Source organism: Tachypleus tridentatus, chromosome 13, assembly GCF_004210375.1.
Source record: "Tachypleus tridentatus isolate NWPU-2018 chromosome 13, ASM421037v1, whole genome shotgun sequence".
Taxonomy (NCBI): Eukaryota; Metazoa; Arthropoda; class Merostomata; order Xiphosura; family Limulidae; genus Tachypleus; species Tachypleus tridentatus.
The window spans coordinates 267,841,328-267,861,764 of NC_134837.1; the positions used below are offsets into that span (position 1 = coordinate 267,841,328).

The 20,437-nt window shown below is 32.9% G+C and overlaps 1 long non-coding RNA gene across 1 annotated transcript in view; it reads left to right on the forward strand.

The window, feature by feature from the left end:
• The window catches only part of LOC143239392 (uncharacterized), a 94,035-nt gene extending 73,852 nt beyond the window's left edge, over positions 1-20,183 (forward strand). Inside the window, exons 2-3 of the long non-coding RNA XR_013021156.1 lie at positions 15,605-15,751; positions 19,242-20,183. This is a non-coding gene — a long non-coding RNA (uncharacterized LOC143239392). The remainder of the gene's footprint in view (positions 1-15,604; positions 15,752-19,241) is intronic.
• The last annotated feature ends 254 nt before the right edge of the window (positions 20,184-20,437 follow it).

The following is a 20,437-nucleotide window of genomic DNA, read 5'->3' on the forward strand; positions in this document are numbered from 1 at the left end:
GTCAGTTGTCTATAACTACTGTTCATCAACATAGCTGTCTTTAAGTTCTGTTGATTATCATAGTAGTTTTTAGTGTTGGTCATAAAGTCAGTTGTCTCCAAATACTGTTCATCAACATACCTGTCTTTAAGTTCTGTTGATTATCATAGTAGTTTTTAGTGTTGGTCATGAAGTCAGTTGTCTCTAAATACTGTACATCAACATAGCTGTCTTTAAGTTCTGTTGATTATTGTAGTAGTTTTTAGTGTTGGTCATGAAGTCAGTTATCTCTAAATACTGTACATCAACATAGCTGTCTTTAAGTTCTGTTGATTATTGTAGTAGTTTTTAGTGTTGGTCATGAAGTCAGTTGTCTCTAAATACTGTACATCAACATAGCTGTCTTTAAGTTCTGTTGATTATTGTAGTAGTTTTTAGTGTTGGTCATGAAGTCAGTTGTCTATAACTACTGTTCATCAACATAGCTGTCTTTAAGTTCTGTTGATTATCATAGTAGTTTTTAGTGTTGGTCATAAAGTCAGTTGTCTCTAAATACTGTTCATCAACATAGCTGTCTTTAAGTTCTGTTGATTATCATAGTAGTTTTTAGTGTTGGTCATGAAGTCAGTTGTCTATAACTACTGTTCATCAACATAGCTGTCTTTAAGTTCTGTTGATTATCATAGTAGTTTTTAGTGTTGGTCATAAAGTCAGTTGTCTATAACTACTGTTCATCAACATAGCTGTCTTTAAGTTCTGTTGATTATCATAGTAGTTTTAGTGTTGGTCATGAAGTCAGTTGTCTATAACTACTGTTCATCAACATAGCTGTCTTTAAGTTCTGTTGATTATCATAGTAGTTTTAGTGTTGGTCATAAAGTCAGTTGTCTCTAAATACTGTTCATCAACATACCTGTCTTTAAGTTCTGTTGATTATCAGAGTAGTTTTTAGTGTTGGTCATGAAGTCAGTTGTCTCTAAATACTGTACATCAACATAGCTGTCTTTAAGTTCTGTTGATTATTGTAGTAGTTTTAGTGTTGGTCATGAAGTCAGTTGTCTATAACTACTCTTCATCAACATAGCTGTCTTTAAGTTCTGTTGATTATCATAGTAGTTTTTAGTGTTGGTCATAAAGTCAGTTGTCTCTAAATACTGTTCATCAACATACTTGTCTTTAAGTTCTGTTGATTATCATAGTAGTTTTAGTGTTGGTCATGAAGTCAGTTGTCTCTAAATACTGTACATCAACATAGCTGTCTTTAAGTTCTGTTGATTATTGTAGTAGTTTTAGTGTTGGTCATGAAGTCAGTTGTCTCTAAATACTGTACATCAACATAGCTGTCTTTAAGTTCTGTTGATTATTGTAGTAGTTTTTAGTGTTGGTCATGAAGTCAGTTGTCTATAACTACTGTTCTTCAACAGAGCTGTCTCTAAGTTCTGTTGATTATCATAGTAGTTTATAGTGTTGGTCATAAAGTCAGTTGTCTCTAAATACTGTTCATCAACATAGCTGTCTTTAAGTTCTGTTGATTATCATAGTAGTTTTTAGTGTTGGTCATGAAGTCAGTTGTCTATAACTACTGTTCATCAACATAGCTGTCTTTAAGTTCTGTTGATTATCATAGTAGTTTTTAGTGTTGGTCATAAAGTCAGTTGTCTATAACTACTGTTCATCAACATAGCTGTCTTTAAGTTCTGTTGATTATTGTAGTAGTTTTTAGTGTTCGTCATGAAGTCAGTTGTCTCTAAATACTGTACATCAACATAGCTGTCTTTAAGTTCTGTTGATTATTGTAGTAGTTTTTAGTGTTGGTCATGAAGTCAGTTGTCTCTAAATACTGTACATCAACATAGCTGTCTTTAAGTTCTGTTGATTATTGGAGTAGTTTTTAGTGTTGGTCATGAAGTCAGTTGTCTATAACTACTGTTCATCAACATAGCTGTCTTTAAGTTCTGTTGATTATCATAGTAGTTTTTAGTGTTGGTCATAAAGTCAGTTGTCTCCAAATACTGTTCATCAACATACCTGTCTTTAAGTTCTGTTGATTATCATAGTAGTTTTTAGTGTTGGTCATGAAGTCAGTTGTCTCTAAATACTGTACATCAACATAGCTGTCTTTAAGTTCTGTTGATTATTGTAGTAGTTTTTAGTGTTGGTCATGAAGTCAGTTATCTCTAAATACTGTACATCAACATAGCTGTCTTTAAGTTCTGTTGATTATTGTAGTAGTTTTTAGTGTTGGTCATGAAGTCAGTTGTCTCTAAATACTGTACATCAACATAGCTGTTTTAAGTTCTGTTGATTATTGTAGTAGTTTTTAGTGTTGGTCATGAAGTCAGTTGTCTATAACTACTCTTCATCAACATAGCTGTCTTTAAGTTCTGTTGATTATCATAGTAGTTTTTAGTGTTGGTCATAAAGTCAGTTGTCTATAACTACTGTTCATCAACATAGCTGTCTTTAAGTTCTGTTGATTATCATAGTAGTTTTTAGTGTTGGTCATGAAGTCAGTTGTCTATAACTACTGTTCATCAACATAGCTGTCTTTAAGTTCTGTTGATTATCATAGTAGTTTTTAGTGTTGGTCATAAAGTCAGTTGTCTCTAAATACTGTTCATCAACATACCTGTCTTTAAGTTCTGTTGATTATCAGAGTAGTTTTTAGTGTTGGTCATGAAGTCAGTTGTCTCTAAATACTGTACATCAACATAGCTGTCTTTAAGTTCTGTTGATTATTGTAGTAGTTTTTAGTGTTGGTCATGAAGTCAGTTGTCTATAACTACTCTTCATCAACATAGCTGTCTTTAAGTTCTGTTGATTATCATAGTAGTTTTTAGTGTTGGTCATAAAGTCAGTTGTCTCTAAATACTGTTCATCAACATACTTGTCTTTAAGTTCTGTTGATTATCATAGTAGTTTTTAGTGTTGGTCATGAAGTCAGTTGTCTCTAAATACTGTACATCAACATAGCTGTCTTTAAGTTCTGTTGATTATTGTAGTAGTTTTTAGTGTTGGTCATGAAGTCAGTTGTCTCTAAATACTGTACATCAACATAGCTGTCTTTAAGTTCTGTTGATTATTGTAGTAGTTTTTAGTGTTGGTCATGAAGTCAGTTGTCTATAACTACTGTTCTTCAACAGAGCTGTCTCTAAGTTCTGTTGATTATCATAGTAGTTTATAGTGTTGGTCATAAAGTCAGTTGTCTCTAAATACTGTTCATCAACATAGCTGTCTTTAAGTTCTGTTGATTATCATAGTAGTTTTAGTGTTGGTCATGAAGTCAGTTGTCTATAACTACTGTTCATCAACATAGCTGTCTTTAAGTTCTGTTGATTATCATAGTAGTTTTAGTGTTGGTCATGAAGTCAGTTGTCTATAACTACTGTTCATCAACATAGCTGTCTTTAAGTTCTGTTGATTATCATAGTAGTTTTTAGTGTTGGTCATAAAGTCAGTTGTCTCTAAATACTGTTCATCAACATACCTGTCTTTAAGTTCTGTTGATTATCATAGTAGTTTTAGTGTTGGTCATGAAGTCAGTTGTCTCTAAATACTGTACATCAACATAGCTGTCTTTAAGTTCTGTTGATTATTGTAGTAGTTTTAGTGTTGGTCATGAAGTCAGTTATCTCTAAATACTGTACATCAACATAGCTGTCTTTAAGTTCTGTTGATTATTGTAGTAGTTTTTAGTGTTGCTCATGAAGTCAGTTGTCTCTAAATACTGTACATCAACATAGCTGTCTTTAAGTTCTGTTGATTATTGTAGTAGTTTTTAGTGTTGGTCATGAAGTCAGTTGTCTATAACTACTCTTCATCAACATAGCTGTCTTTAAGTTCTGTTGATTATTGGAGTAGTTTTTAGTGTTGGTCATGAAGTCAGTTGTCTCTAAATACTGTACATCAACATAGCTGTCTTTAAGTTCTGTTGATTATTGTAGTAGTTTTAGTGTTGCTCATGAAGTCAGTTGTCTCTAAATACTGTACATCAACATAGCTGTCTTTAAGTTCTGTTGATTATTGTAGTAGTTTTAGTGTTGGTCATGAAGTCAGTTGTCTATAACTACTCTTCATCAACATAGCTGTCTTTAAGTTCTGTTGATTATTGGAGTAGTTTTTAGTGTTGGTCATGAAGTCAGTTGTCTATAACTACTGTTCATCAACATAGCTGTCTTTAAGTTCTGTTGATTATCATAGTAGTTTTTAGTGTTGGTCATAAAGTCAGTTGTCTCTAAATACTGTTCATCAACATACCTGTCTTTAAGTTCTGTTGATTATCATAGTAGTTTTTAGTATTGGTCATGAAGTCAGTTGTCTCTAAATACTGTACATCAACATAGCTGTCTTTAGGTTCTGTTGATTATTGTAGTAGTTTTAGTGTTGGTCATGAAGTCAGTTATCTCTAAATACTGTACATCAACATAGCTGTCTTTAAGTTCTGTTGATTATTGTAGTAGTTTTTAGTGTTGGTCATGAAGTCAGTTGTCTCTAAATACTGTACATCAACATAGCTGTCTTTAAGTTCTGTTGATTATTGTAGTAGTTTTAGTGTTGGTCATGAAGTCAGTTGTCTATAACTACTCTTCATCAACATAGCTGTCTTTAAGTTCTGTTGATTATCATAGTAGTTTTTAGTGTTGGTCATAAAGTCAGTTGTCTCTAAATACTGTTCATCAACATACCTGTCTTTAAGTTCTGTTGATTATCATAGTAGTTTTTTAGTGTTGGTCATGAAGTCAGTTGTCTCTAAATACTGTACATCAACATAGCTGTCTTTAAGTTCTGTTGATTATTGTAGTAGTTTTTTAGTGTTGGTCATGAAGTCAGTTGTCTCTAAATACTGTACATCAACATAGCTGTCTTTAAGTTCTTTGATCATTGTAGTAGTTTTAGTGTTGGTCATGAAGTCAGTTGTATATAACTACTGTTCTTCAACAGAGCTGTCTCTAAGTTCTGTTGATTATCATAGTAGTTTATAGTGTTGGTCATAAAGTCAGTTGTCTCTAAATACTGTTCATCAACATAGCTGTCTTTAAGTTCTGTTGATTATCATAGTAGTTTTAGTGTTGGTCATGAAGTCAGTTGTCTATAACTACTGTTCATCAACATAGCTGTCTTTAAGTTCTGTTGATTATCATAGTAGTTTTAGTGTTGGTCATAAAGTCAGTTGTCTATAACTACTGTTCATCAACATAGCTGTCTTTAAGTTCTGTTGATTATCATAGTAGTTTTAGTGTTGGTCATAAAGACAGTTGTCTATAACTACTGTTCATCAACATAGCTGTCTTTAAGTTCTGTTGATTATCATAGTAGTTTTAGTGTTGGTCATGAAGTCAGTTGTCTATAACTACTGTTCATCAACATAGCTGTCTTTAAGTTCTGTTGATTATCATAGTAGATTTTAGTGTTGGTCATAAAGTCAGTTGTCTCTAAATACTGTTCATCAACATACCTGTCTTTAAGTTCTGTTGATTATCATAGTAGTTTTTTAGTGTTGGTCATGAAGTCAGTTGTCTCTAAATACTGTACATCAACATAGCTGTCTTTAAGTTCTGTTGATTATTGTAGTAGTTTTAGTGTTCGTCATGAAGTCAGTTGTCTCTAAATACTGTACATCAACATAGCTGTCTTTAAGTTCTGTTGATTATTGTAGTAGTTTTAGTGTTGGTCATGAAGTCAGTTGTCTCTAAATACTGTACATCAACATAGCTGTCTTTAAGTTCTGTTGATTATTGAGTAGTTTTTAGTGTTGGTCATGAAGTCAGTTGTCTATAACTACTGTTCATCAACATAGCTGTCTTTAAGTTCTGTTGATTATCATAGTAGTTTTAGTGTTGGTCATAAAGTCAGTTGTCTCCAAATACTGTTCATCAACATACCTGTCTTTAAGTTCTGTTGATTATCATAGTAGTTTTAGTGTTGGTCATGAAGTCAGTTGTCTCTAAATACTGTACATCAACATAGCTGTCTTTAAGTTCTGTTGATTATTGTAGTAGTTTTAGTGTTGGTCATGAAGTCAGTTATCTCTAAATACTGTACATCAACATAGCTGTCTTTAAGTTCTGTTGATTATTGTAGTAGTTTTAGTGTTGGTCATGAAGTCAGTTGTCTCTAAATACTGTACATCAACATAGCTGTCTTTAAGTTCTGTTGATTATTGTAGTAGTTTTAGTGTTGGTCATGAAGTCAGTTGTCTATAACTACTCTTCATCAACATAGCTGTCTTTAAGTTCTGTTGATTATCATAGTAGTTTTTAGTGTTGGTCATAAAGTCAGTTGTCTCTAAATACTGTTCATCAACATAGCTGTCTTTAAGTTCTGTTGATTATCATAGTAGTTTTTAGTGTTGGTCATGAAGTCAGTTGTCTATAACTACTGTTCATCAACATAGCTGTCTTTAAGTTCTGTTGATTATCATAGTAGTTTTAGTGTTGGTCATAAAGTCAGTTGTCTATAACTACTGTTCATCAACATACCTGTCTTTAAGTTCTGTTGATTATCATAGTAGTTTTTAGTGTTGGTCATGAAGTCAGTTGTCTATAACTACTGTTCATCAACATAGCTGTCTTTAAGTTCTGTTGATTATCATAGTAGTTTTTAGTGTTGGTCATAAAGTCAGTTGTCTCTAAATACTGTTCATCAACATACCTGTCTTTAAGTTCTGTTGATTATCATAGTAGTTTTTAGTGTTGGTCATAAAGTCAGTTGTCTCTAAATACTGTACATCAACATAGCTGTCTTTAAGTTCTGTTGATTATTGTAGTAGTTTTTAGTGTTGGTCATGAAGTCAGTTGTCTCTAAATACTGTACATCAACATAGCTGTCTTTAAGTTCTGTTGATTATTGTAGTAGTTTTAGTGTTGGTCATGAAGTCAGTTATCTCTAAATACTGTACATCAACATAGCTGTCTTTAAGTTCTGTTGATTATTGTAGTAGTTTTAGTGTTGGTCATGAAGTCAGTTGTCTCTAAATACTGTACATCAACATAGCTGTCTTTAAGTTCTGTTGATTATTGTAGTAGTTTTAGTGTTGGTCATGAAGTCAGTTGTCTATAACTACTCTTCATCAACATAGCTGTCTTTAAGTTCTGTTGATTATCATAGTAGTTTTAGTATTGGTCATGAAGTCAGTTGTCTCTAAATACTGTACATCAACATAGCTGTCTTTAAGTTCTGTTGATTATTGTAGTAGTTTTTAGTGTTGGTCATGAAGTCAGTTATCTCTAAATACTGTACATCAACATAGCTGTCTTTAAGTTCTGTTGATTATTGTAGTAGTTTTTAGTGTTGGTCATGAAGTCTGTTGTCTCTAAATACTGTACATCAACATAGCTGTCTTTAAGTTCTGTTGATTATTGTAGTAGTTTTTAGTGTTGGTCATGAAGTCAGTTGTCTATAACTACTCTTCATCAACATAGCTGTCTTTAAGTTCTGTTGATTATCATAGTAGTTTTAGTGTTGGTCATAAAGTCAGTTATCTCTAAATACTGTTCATCAACATACCTGTCTTTAAGTTCTGTTGATTATCATAGTAGTTTTAGTGTTGGTCATAAAGTCAGTTGTCTCTAAATACTGTTCATCAACATACCTGTCTTTAAGTTCTGTTGATTATCATAGTAGTTTTAGTGTTGGTCATGAAGTCAGTTGTCTCTAAATACTGTACATCAACATAGCTGTCTTTAAGTTCTGTTGATTATTGTAGTAGTTTTAGTGTTGGTCATGAAGTCAGTTATCTCTAAATACTGTACATTAACATAGCTGTCTTTAAGTTCTGTTGATTATTGTAGTAGTTTTTAGTGTTGGTCATGAAGTCAGTTGTCTCTAAATACTGTACATCAACATAGCTGTCTTTAAGTTCTGTTGATTATTGTAGTAGTTTTTAGTGTTGGTCATGAAGTCAGTTGTCTATAACTACTCTTCATCAACATAGCTGTCTTTAAGTTCTGTTGATTATCATAGTAGTTTTAGTGTTGGTCATAAAGTCAGTTGTCTCTAAATACTGTTCATCAACATAGCTGTCTTTAAGTTCTGTTGATTATCATAGTAGTTTTTAGTGTTGGTCATGAAGTCAGTTGTCTATAACTACTGTTCATCAACATAGCTGTCTTTAAGTTCTGTTGATTATCATAGTAGTTTTTAGTGTTGGTCATAAAGTCAGTTGTCTATAACTACTGTTCATCAACATAGCTGTCTTTAAGTTCTGTTGATTATCATAGTAGTTTTAGTGTTGGTCATAAAGACAGTTGTCTATAACTACTGTTCATCAACATAGCTGTCTTTAAGTTCTGTTGATTATCATAGTAGTTTTAGTGTTGGTCATGAAGTCAGTTGTCTATAACTACTCTTCATCAACATAGCTGTCTTTAAGTTCTGTTGATTATCATAGTAGTTTTTTGTGTTGGTCATAAAGTCAGTTGTCTCTAAATACTGTTCATCAACATAGCTGTCTTTAAGTTCTGTTGATTATCATAGTAGTTTTAGTGTTGGTCATGAAGTCAGTTGTCTATAACTACTGTTCATCAACATAGCTGTCTTTAAGTTCTGTTGATTATCATAGTAGTTTTTTAGTGTTGGTCATAAAGTCAGTTGTCTATAACTACTGTTCATCAACATACCTGTCTTTAAGTTCTGTTGATTATCATAGTAGTTTTAGTGTTGGTCATGAAGTCAGTTGTCTATAACTACTGTTCATCAACATAGCTGTCTTTAAGTTCTGTTGATTATCATAGTAGTTTTTAGTGTTGGTCATAAAGTCAGTTGTCTCTAAATACTGTTCATCAACATACCTGTCTTTAAGTTCTGTTGATTATCATAGTAGTTTTAGTGTTGGTCATAAAGTCAGTTGTCTCTAAATACTGTACATCAACATAGCTGTCTTTAAGTTCTGTTGATTATTGTAGTAGTTTTAGTGTTGGTCATGAAGTCAGTTGTCTCTAAATACTGTACATCAACATAGCTGTCTTTAAGTTCTGTTGATTATTGTAGTAGTTTTTAGTGTTGGTCATGAAGTCAGTTATCTCTAAATACTGTACATCAACATAGCTGTCTTTAAGTTCTGTTGATTATTGTAGTAGTTTTAGTGTTGGTCATGAAGTCTGTTGTCTCTAAATACTGTACATCAACATAGCTGTCTTTAAGTTCTGTTGATTATTGTAGTAGTTTTAGTGTTGGTCATGAAGTCAGTTGTCTATAACTACTCTTCATCAACATAGCTGTCTTTAAGTTCTGTTGATTATCATAGTAGTTTTTAGTGTTGGTCATAAAGTCAGTTGTCTCTAAATACTGTTCATCAACATACCTGTCTTTAAGTTCTGTTGATTATCATAGTAGTTTTTAGTGTTGGTCATAAAGTCAGTTGTCTCTAAATACTGTTCATCAACATACCTGTCTTTAAGTTCTGTTGATTATCATAGTAGTTTTTTAGTGTTGGTCATGAAGTCAGTTGTCTCTAAATACTGTACATCAACATAGCTGTCTTTAAGTTCTGTTGATTATTGTAGTAGTTTTTAGTGTTGGTCATGAAGTCAGTTATCTCTAAATACTGTACATTAACATAGCTGTCTTTAAGTTCTGTTGATTATTGTAGTAGTTTTTAGTGTTGGTCATGAAGTCAGTTGTCTCTAAATACTGTACATCAACATAGCTGTCTTTAAGTTCTGTTGATTATTGTAGTAGTTTTTAGTGTTGGTCATGAAGTCAGTTGTCTATAACTACTCTTCATCAACATAGCTGTCTTTAAGTTCTGTTGATTATCATAGTAGTTTTAGTGTTGGTCATAAAGTCAGTTGTCTCTAAATACTGTTCATCAACATAGCTGTCTTTAAGTTCTGTTGATTATCATAGTAGTTTTAGTGTTGGTCATGAAGTCAGTTGTCTATAACTACTGTTCATCAACATAGCTGTCTTTAAGTTCTGTTGATTATCATAGTAGTTTTAGTGTTGGTCATAAAGTCAGTTGTCTATAACTACTGTTCATCAACATAGCTGTCTTTAAGTTCTGTTGATTATCATAGTAGTTTTTAGTGTTGGTCATAAAGACAGTTGTCTATAACTACTGTTCATCAACATAGCTGTCTTTAAGTTCTGTTGATTATCATAGTAGTTTTTAGTGTTGGTCATGAAGTCAGTTGTCTATAACTACTCTTCATCAACATAGCTGTCTTTAAGTTCTGTTGATTATCATAGTAGTTTTTAGTGTTGGTCATAAAGTCAGTTGTCTCTAAATACTGTTCATCAACATAGCTGTCTTTAAGTTCTGTTGATTATCATAGTAGTTTTAGTGTTGGTCATGAAGTCAGTTGTCTATAACTACTGTTCATCAACATAGCTGTCTTTAAGTTCTGTTGATTATCATAGTAGTTTTTAGTGTTGGTCATAAAGTCAGTTGTCTATAACTACTGTTCATCAACATACCTGTCTTTAAGTTCTGTTGATTATCATAGTAGTTTTTAGTGTTGGTCATGAAGTCAGTTGTCTATAACTACTGTTCATCAACATAGCTGTCTTTAAGTTCTGTTGATTATCATAGTAGTTTTAGTGTTGGTCATAAAGTCAGTTGTCTCTAAATACTGTTCATCAACATACCTGTCTTTAAGTTCTGTTGATTATCATAGTAGTTTTAGTGTTGGTCATAAAGTCAGTTGTCTCTAAATACTGTACATCAACATAGCTGTCTTTAAGTTCTGTTGATTATTGTAGTAGTTTTTAGTGTTGGTCATGAAGTCAGTTGTCTCTAAATACTGTACATCAACATAGCTGTCTTTAAGTTCTGTTGATTATTGTAGTAGTTTTTAGTGTTGGTCATGAAGTCAGTTATCTCTAAATACTGTACATCAACATAGCTGTCTTTAAGTTCTGTTGATTATTGTAGTAGTTTTAGTGTTGGTCATGAAGTCAGTTGTCTCTAAATACTGTACATCAACATAGCTGTCTTTAAGTTCTGTTGATTATTGTAGTAGTTTTAGTGTTGGTCATGAAGTCAGTTGTCTATAACTACTCTTCATCAACATAGCTGTCTTTAAGTTCTGTTGATTATCATAGTAGTTTTTAGTATTGGTCATGAAGTCAGTTGTCTCTAAATACTGTACATCAACATAGCTGTCTTTAAGTTCTGTTGATTATTGTAGTAGTTTTTAGTGTTGGTCATGAAGTCAGTTATCTCTAAATACTGTACATCAACATAGCTGTCTTTAAGTTCTGTTGATTATTGTAGTAGTTTTTAGTGTTGGTCATGAAGTCTGTTGTCTCTAAATACTGTACATCAACATAGCTGTCTTTAAGTTCTGTTGATTATTGTAGTAGTTTTTAGTGTTGGTCATGAAGTCAGTTGTCTATAACTACTCTTCATCAACATAGCTGTCTTTAAGTTCTGTTGATTATCATAGTAGTTTTTAGTGTTGGTCATAAAGTCAGTTGTCTCTAATACTGTTCATCAACATACCTGTCTTTAAGTTCTGTTGATTATCATAGTAGTTTTTAGTGTTGGTCATAAAGTCAGTTGTCTCTAAATACTGTTCATCAACATACCTGTCTTTAAGTTCTGTTGATTATCATAGTAGTTTTAGTGTTGGTCATGAAGTCAGTTGTCTCTAAATACTGTACATCAACATAGCTGTCTTTAAGTTCTGTTGATTATTGTAGTAGTTTTTAGTGTTGGTCATGAAGTCAGTTATCTCTAAATACTGTACATTAACATAGCTGTCTTTAAGTTCTGTTGATTATTGTAGTAGTTTTTAGTGTTGGTCATGAAGTCAGTTGTCTCTAAATACTGTACATCAACATAGCTGTCTTTAAGTTCTGTTGATTATTGTAGTAGTTTTAGTGTTGGTCATGAAGTCAGTTGTCTATAACTACTCTTCATCAACATAGCTGTCTTTAAGTTCTGTTGATTATCATAGTAGTTTTTAGTGTTGGTCATAAAGTCAGTTGTCTCTAAATACTGTTCATCAACATAGCTGTCTTTAAGTTCTGTTGATTATCATAGTAGTTTTAGTGTTGGTCATGAAGTCAGTTGTCTATAACTACTGTTCATCAACATAGCTGTCTTTAAGTTCTGTTGATTATCATAGTAGTTTTAGTGTTGGTCATAAAGTCAGTTGTCTATAACTACTGTTCATCAACATAGCTGTCTTTAAGTTCTGTTGATTATCATAGTAGTTTTAGTGTTGGTCATAAAGTCAGTTGTCTATAACTACTGTTCATCAACATAGCTGTCTTTAAGTTCTGTTGATTATCATAGTAGTTTTTAGTGTTGGTCATGAAGTCAGTTGTCTATAACTACTGTTCATCAACATAGCTGTCTTTAAGTTCTGTTGATTATCATAGTAGTTTTAGTGTTGGTCATAAAGTCAGTTGTCTCTAAATACTGTTCATCAACATACCTGTCTTTAAGTTCTGTTGATTATCATAGTAGTTTTTAGTGTTGGTCATGAAGTCAGTTGTCTCTAAATACTGTACATCAACATAGCTGTCTTTAAGTTCTGTTGATTATTGTAGTAGTTTTTAGTGTTGGTCATGAAGTCAGTTGTCTCTAAATACTGTACATCAACATAGCTGTCTTTAAGTTCTGTTGATTATTGTAGTAGTTTTTAGTGTTGGTCATGAAGTCAGTTGTCTATAACTACTGTTCATCAACATAGCTGTCTTTAAGTTCTGTTGATTATCATAGTAGTTTTTAGTGTTGGTCATAAAGTCAGTTGTCTCTAAATACTGTTCATCAACATACCTGTCTTTAAGTTCTGTTGATTATCATAGTAGTTTTTAGTGTTGGTCATGAAGTCAGTTGTCTCTAAATACTGTACATCAACATAGCTGTCTTTAAGTTCTGTTGATTATTGTAGTAGTTTTAGTGTTGGTCATGAAGTCAGTTATCTCTAAATACTGTACATCAACATAGCTGTCTTTAAGTTCTGTTGATTATCATAGTAGTTTTTTAGTGTTGGTCATGAAGTCAGTTGTCTCTAAATACTGTTCATCAACATAGCTGTCTTTAAGTTCTGTTGATTATTGTAGTAGTTTTAGTGTTGGTCATGAAGTCAGTTGTCTCTAAATACTGTACATCAACATAGCTGTCTTTAAGTTCTGTTGATTATTGTAGTAGTTTTTAGTGTTGGTCATGAAGTCAGTTGTCTATAACTACTCTTGATCAACATAGCTGTCTTTAAGTTCTGTTGATTATCATAGTAGTTTTTAGTGTTGGTCATGAAGTCAGTTGTCTCTAAATACTGTACATCAACATAGCTGTCTTTAAGTTCTGTTGATTATCATAGTAGTTTTAGTGTTGGTCATAAAGTCAGTTGTCTCTAAATACTGTTCATCAACATACCTGTCTTTAAGTTCTGTTGATTATCATAGTAGTTTTAGTGTTGGTCATGAAGTCAGTTGTCTCTAAATACTGTACATCAACATAGCTGTCTTTAAGTTCTGTTGATTATTGTAGTAGTTTTTAGTGTTGGTCATGAAGTCAGTTGTCTCTAAATACTGTACATCAACATAGCTGTCTTTAAGTTCTGTTGATTATTGTAGTAGTTTTTAGTGTTGGTCATGAAGTCAGTTGTCTCTAAATACTGTACATCAACATAGCTGTCTTTAAGTTCTGTTGATTATTGGAGTAGTTTTTAGTGTTGGTCATGAAGTCAGTTGTCTATAACTACTGTTCATCAACATAGCTGTCTTTAAGTTCTGTTGATTATCATAGTAGTTTTTAGTGTTGGTCATAAAGTCAGTTGTCTCTAAATACTGTTCATCAACATACCTGTCTTTAAGTTCTGTTGATTATCAGAGTAGTTTTTAGTGTTGGTCATGAAGTCAGTTGTCTCTAAATACTGTACATCAACATAGTTGTCTTTAAGTTCTGTTGATTATTGTAGTAGTTTTTAGTGTTGGTCATGAAGTCAGTTATCTCTAAATACTGTACATCAACATAGCTGTCTTTAAGTTCTGTTGATTATTGTAGTAGTTTTAGTGTTGGTCATGAAGTCAGTTGTCTCTAAATACTGTACATCAACATAGCTGTCTTTAAGTTCTGTTGATTATTGTAGTAGTTTTTAGTGTCGGTCATGAAGTCAGTTGTCTATAACTACTCTTCATCAACATAGCTGTCTTTAAGTTCTGTTGATTATCATAGTAGTTTTTAGTGTTGGTCATAAAGTCAGTTGTCTCTAAATACTGTTCATCAACATACCTGTCTTTAAGTTCTGTTGATTATCATAGTAGTTTTTAGTGTTGGTCATGAAGTCAGTTGTCTCTAAATACTGTACATCAACATAGCTGTCTTTAAGTTCTGTTGATTATTGTAGTAGTTTTAGTGTTGGTCATGAAGTCAGTTGTCTCTAAATACTGTACATCAACATAGCTGTCTTTAAGTTCTGTTGATTATTGTAGTAGTTTTAGTGTTGGTCATGAAGTCAGTTGTCTATAACTACTCTTCATCAACATAGCTGTCTTTAAGTTCTGTTGATTACCGTAGTAGTTTTTAGTGTTGGTCATGAAGTCAGTTATCTCTAAATACTGTACATCAACATTCCTGTCTTTAAGTTTTGTTGATTATTGTAGTAGTTTTTAGTGTTGGATAATGTAATTATCCAATAATCTTTATGGATAATTTTTAACAATAATGTAATTATCCAATAAATACTTTCAATGAAACTCTCTTCCTATCAGAGAAATATGTTTGTTGTTTCATGTTGCTCCTTCCCTTAGTTAACCTTAACCATAGTTTTACAATCTAACACTAACAATAATAATAAAAATTCGCCTGACCAGCTTTTACTGAACGTTACAGATATTGTATTATTCACACGTGTCTATTTCAAATGTGTCTTATTATTCACACATCTATATTTCAGGCGTCGTATTATTCACACTCTCTATTTCAAGTTTGGTATCATTCATACTATTGTATTTCAGTTGTCGTGTTATTCACACGTCTATATTTCAGGTGTCGTATTATTCACTTGTCTATATTTCAGGTGACGTATTATTCACACTATTGTATTTCAGGCGTCGTATTATTCACACTATATTTCAAGTTTGGTATTATTCACATTATTGTATTTCAGTTGTCCTACTATTCACAGTATTGTATTTCAGGCGTCGTATTATTCACACTATATTTAAAGTTTGGTATGATTCACATTATTGTATTTCAGTTGTCCTACTATTCACAGTATTGTATTTCAGGCGTCGTATTATTCACACTATATTTCAAGTTTGGTATTATTCACATTATTGTATTTCAGTTGCACTACTATTCACAGTATTGTATTTCAGGCGTCGTATTATTCACGCGTCTATATTTCAGGTTTCGTATTATTCACACTATTGTATTTTAGGTGTCGTATTATTCACACTATTGTATTTCCGATGCCGGATTATTCACACGTTTATATTTCAGGTGTCGTATTATTCACACGTTTATATTTCAAGTGTGGTATTTTTCACATGTTTGTATTTCAGGCGTCGTATTATTCACGCATCTATATTTCAGGTTTCGTATTATTCACACTATTGTATTTCGTATGTCGTATTATTCACACGTTTATATTTTATTTGATATTCTGTAGACAAACAGTGTATTTGAACTTACACAGATTTTTTTATATTTTTTTACATAACAAAACAGAGTGAAGTTGATGACGAACATCCGCTTTTCTTACTACAGAAGTATTAGGAACAGATGAAATCTGGCAGCTGAATTATCAACGCATCGTTTACTGCAACATCTGGTGGAACTTTTTCAGTAATTCCAAAGGTTCACATCTTATCCACGGTACCGTTACACTCGAACTCAGTAGTATTGAGGTGATAGTGTTCTATATCTACCGAAACACCTCCCGCATGCCACAAAATAATGATATGTAATAAATGGGTCGTGTTAGCAAGAAATGAAGAGTAGAGACAAAATATTTCACATTAAGAGCCGTGGAAGTGTAAAACATGGCAATTAAGTTGCTTACTAAAAAAATCAACACGAAACGTAGACTTGTTTTCTGTATGTAAAATATCGAATTACAATTTCAGAAAAATAATGCTTGCGATTGTGGCGCTATCTATTGAACGTTTTACCTTCGGATACAATGAGGACCAAGTCTCGCTCCCACACCAAAAAAAAAAAAAAAAAACCCTGATAAAGTCGAACACAACGTCTGACAACTCTGGATTAGTTTAAATAATCACACCAAACATACTCGCCCTTTCAGCCGTGGGGGAGTTACAATGTGCGGTCAGTCCCACTATTCGTTGGTTAAAGAGTAGCCCGAAAGATGGAGTTTGGTATTGTTGAGTAGCTGCCTTCCCTCTAGTCTTACACTGCTAAATTAGGGACGCCTAGCACAGATAGCTCTGGAATAGCTTTGTGCGAAATTCAAACCAAACCAGTTTAATTAACCATGCTGTAACCTTTAGCAATTATAACACTAACTATAAGGATTCAAACCCTGCAGAGTAAAACGCTCATGCAACTTGATCTTAAAAAGCTGGCTTCACATAAACCTAGAAAAACAAGCCTGAAACATGATGAGATTTTTTTTGTTTGTTTGTTTGAATTTCGCACAAAGCTACACGAGGGCTATCTGTGCTAGCCTTCCCTAATTTTGCAGTGTAAGACCAGAGGGAAGGCAGCTAGTCATCACCACCCACCGCCAACTCTTGGGCTACTCTTTTATCAACGAATAGTGGGATTGACCGTCACATTATAACGCCCCCACGGCTGAAAGGACGAGCATGTTTGGTGCGACGAGGATGCGAACCCGCGACCCTCTGATTACGAGTCGCACGCTTTAACACGTTTGGCCATGCCGGGCCTGAAACATGATGAGACATAACACCTTTAATACTTCGTTATACCTAGCTTTACAATTCGTGAAATTGAAACTAACAACAAATCGTGTTCCAGAGTAAGATGTTAGGAAATCAGTATCACGAAATATCTGAAAAACTTTAAAGAAACAATTGAAATGAAAGGCAAAAAAAAATACTATTCTGTAATAAAGTATCTTACAATAAAGAACTGGTTCTCCACGTAACGTTTCAAATAAAAATAGTTTCACTACTTTGTTTCTACATTTAAACAATGTTTTATACTGGTTTGGTTAATTATCGTGAAATTACCAATGGGTTATTGTTAGCCGCTCTCGTGAGCCCCATGGTACGAAGTATGATTATTGTTTTGGTAATGGGACGGGAACCATGGATCTAGAGTCTGCAACACAGAAAACTAACTACTAGCCCTAGCTCAATGTGGTTTAAAACAAAACTTATGTATTTGTATTCACTGTAAAACAGTGTTGTTGGCCGACCCAATATTGGTAGTTGTTATACTTCTGTTTTAAAAATCGCAGTTAGTTGAAAAGTCCAAGGTTCGAACCACGGTATTTCGCTCATAGTCGTGGTCTAAGTATTGACGTGCTTCGCCGAGAGGTCCAATGTTCTAGCCATGGTACACCGCTCTAAGGACGTTCCTCAAATGTTTGCGTGCTGGTCTGGATATCGAGAGGTCGAAAGTTCGAGCCGTGGTATGCCATTCAAGAGCGTATAATTGTTTGTGGAGAGTTGTGTACTTTTTAGAAGATAATGTGGAACTTTACTTCTTCACAAATAACTTAATTGATTTACTTATCCTAAATGAAACATGCAAGATTAAAGTGTTAAAAACTCGAGAAAGCAGTTTTTATTTTAAAATTCGAGCGACAGGGGGCCTTATAATAGATGAGGAAGTCGAACGGCCCTGTTGGTGAACAGGTGAATAATATTTCATATAGAAGATATTACACCCAACTATCCAGATAAAAGTAGCCGAGTAAACGGAGAATACTGCTCACTTGATCACCCCCTATAGGCAGCAGTTGTAAACTAAAGACGGATATTCTTACATTCCGACTTAAAAGTTGGTGTGTTTGTTCTTTAAGCAAGAGGATACACCATCTGTGCGTGCTTACCACAGGTATCGAAGTCCGGTTTTAGTATTATAAACCTTAAGACTTGTTGTCGCCGTGAGGTGTGGAAGTTTTTGACTTGCTTACGTTTCAGTTAAGTTGAAAATACCAAACAGCTCAACTAAAGATTTCAACAAATTACAAATATTTAATTTTGCTTTAAAATGAGAAGCGAACCACTGGAAAAAGAAACGAAAGTAAAAAGTCTTATTACGTTAGAATTTTCTTCATTTCCGAACAAAGTCATTAAAAGGAAATAAGAAGTTTAAAAGAACACCAGATTTCTATTTAGAAAGTTTTACATCGTCAGAAGAAGAAAAGAACAGACTGCCACTATTAAACCTGGGCTGTTTCTGTTTTGTTTTTTTCATTCCTGAGCAAATACGTTAGCAGAGAAGCTACACACAGAGGGCGCTACATCTCTGTTTCCGTGGCATCATTGAAAGAAAACCTGAATGTAAATTGGGTATCAAATTGGTGACACATGCAAGATTTTCTCGCTGCATGTGATGAACTATGATCTCAAGGAAGCCATTCTTGTAAAACTCGTATAATTTCCGCTCGAGGCTCTCGTTTTGTACATCAACATGCTTCATGTCTTAAAAATTGATAAATCAAAGTCCACGTGATGATAAACCTTCTTTCAAAAAAATTTAACTTGTCATAAATACGTTAAAATTATAAATTGTTGTAAGTCACGGTTCGAATTCAGATCTGATGATCTACAGCACATTAACACCAAGGTCACTACCGGTCCATTACATGTGGCACTCCCAAAAATATATTTGACCATGTTTTATCTGTGGATTACATTTTAAAATATTTTATTACATTATTTTATGGTTGCTGGGAACTTGTAGCCACTTACACACAATCGTATTGAACTCTAGTTTTCTACTTGTGTGTTTATTATTAGTACTACATCCAACAACATATACACTGTTCTTGGTTAGCTATTTATATGCTAACTTTTATCAGAAAAGCAGCTAAACTGTTAAAACAATAATTACGATAAATAACAAGTAGATTCAACTGTGGGTAATAAACAAAAAGCTTATCTGACAACTCTGTAATAGCCCATCAGATATTCTTGTTGCTAGTGGTGTTTTCGGCCGTCAACCCAAGAACGCCTGACGATGTTCGACCTCTTTATTGTAAGCACAAAAGCAGAATTGTCGCACGTAAAGCTTCATGAACCACTCGTATAAGATTTGGCCAGTATTGCTATTAGTTTTTTGTGTGTTTTTTTAATTTAATCTCATATATTACTTTATCTATACTATAACTATCTAAATATATATATATTGTATTGATGAAATTTTGTAGAATGGATGGCAATTGCCTGTTGTAGAGACACAAGCATAAACGACGACATACTGACCTTGTTAACGTGTGAAGAGAACAACAGGACATTCTGTGCAAATATATGGCCACTAGTTCTATCAATTCTATTCCTTCTTAATCCACCATAGTGTTTGAAGACGTCCTTGTTACAAACAAGTCTGCATAATGGCCAGAGTTGATTGGGTGAGGTATAAAATCACCAAGGTGATCTTAACTGGAAAGTTAGCACATATATGGTTTAAGTCTCTATGGTTCAATAATCGTGGAAACAACTGAATCAGCACAACTTATAGTAAAACTAAGTAAGACGATAACTTTGAAGGATAGAACAATTAGATTTGTGTTTTGTAAGGCAAGGATAACAAAATAAGTCATGTATACAATCTAAAGCCACATATCAAATCAGTTTACCCCTATACCAAACTATATAAAACAGTGAAATTCTTTGTCATATGTTTCAGTTCAGCATAACATTTATTTACCACATTTAAAAGACGTGGTATGTAATTTATTGAAAGACGAACCTCTAATCAAAGTTTATGTGCTAATTTTCCATAAAATAAAAATTGTCTGCTTTACTGTAAAACTTGAAAAAGAATACTTCATTAATAACATTGATGATTAAATCAGTTTCTATTAAACTTTTTCAGGTTATAAAATTCCATGTTTTTCTGTTATAAGTTCAGATGTCTATTTTATCTCTTATCGTTTATATTTAGATTTTTAAATACATTAAAACGCTGACTTGCCTTCCAGCTAATCATTTGTATTTTGAATAAATGTGTATGTATTATGAAACCTGTACCAGCTTTCCTAACGGTGACGTACAGATATTATTAATGTACCAAAGGATTATGTAAATTTATGATCACCTGAGATGTACTCTCATGACCTGAGTAGTAAATAAATACTCTATCATTATTATTGTTTGTTACTCAGTGTTGTTGTTAATATAAAAAGATGAGTTTTGTTACTGTATTTATGAAATTAGATTTTTTTTTCCCGACTACATTATTTGAAACAATTAATATAGATATTTATGTTTTATTGTTTATCAACGGTAAGAATGTGTTATTAACTGTGTTATTAGTAAGTGTTAAATTTTAGTTCAAATGTTGTTATGTTTTAATGAAATGTTTGTTCAATCCTAGGTGTTATTTTAGACCGTTATAAAATAT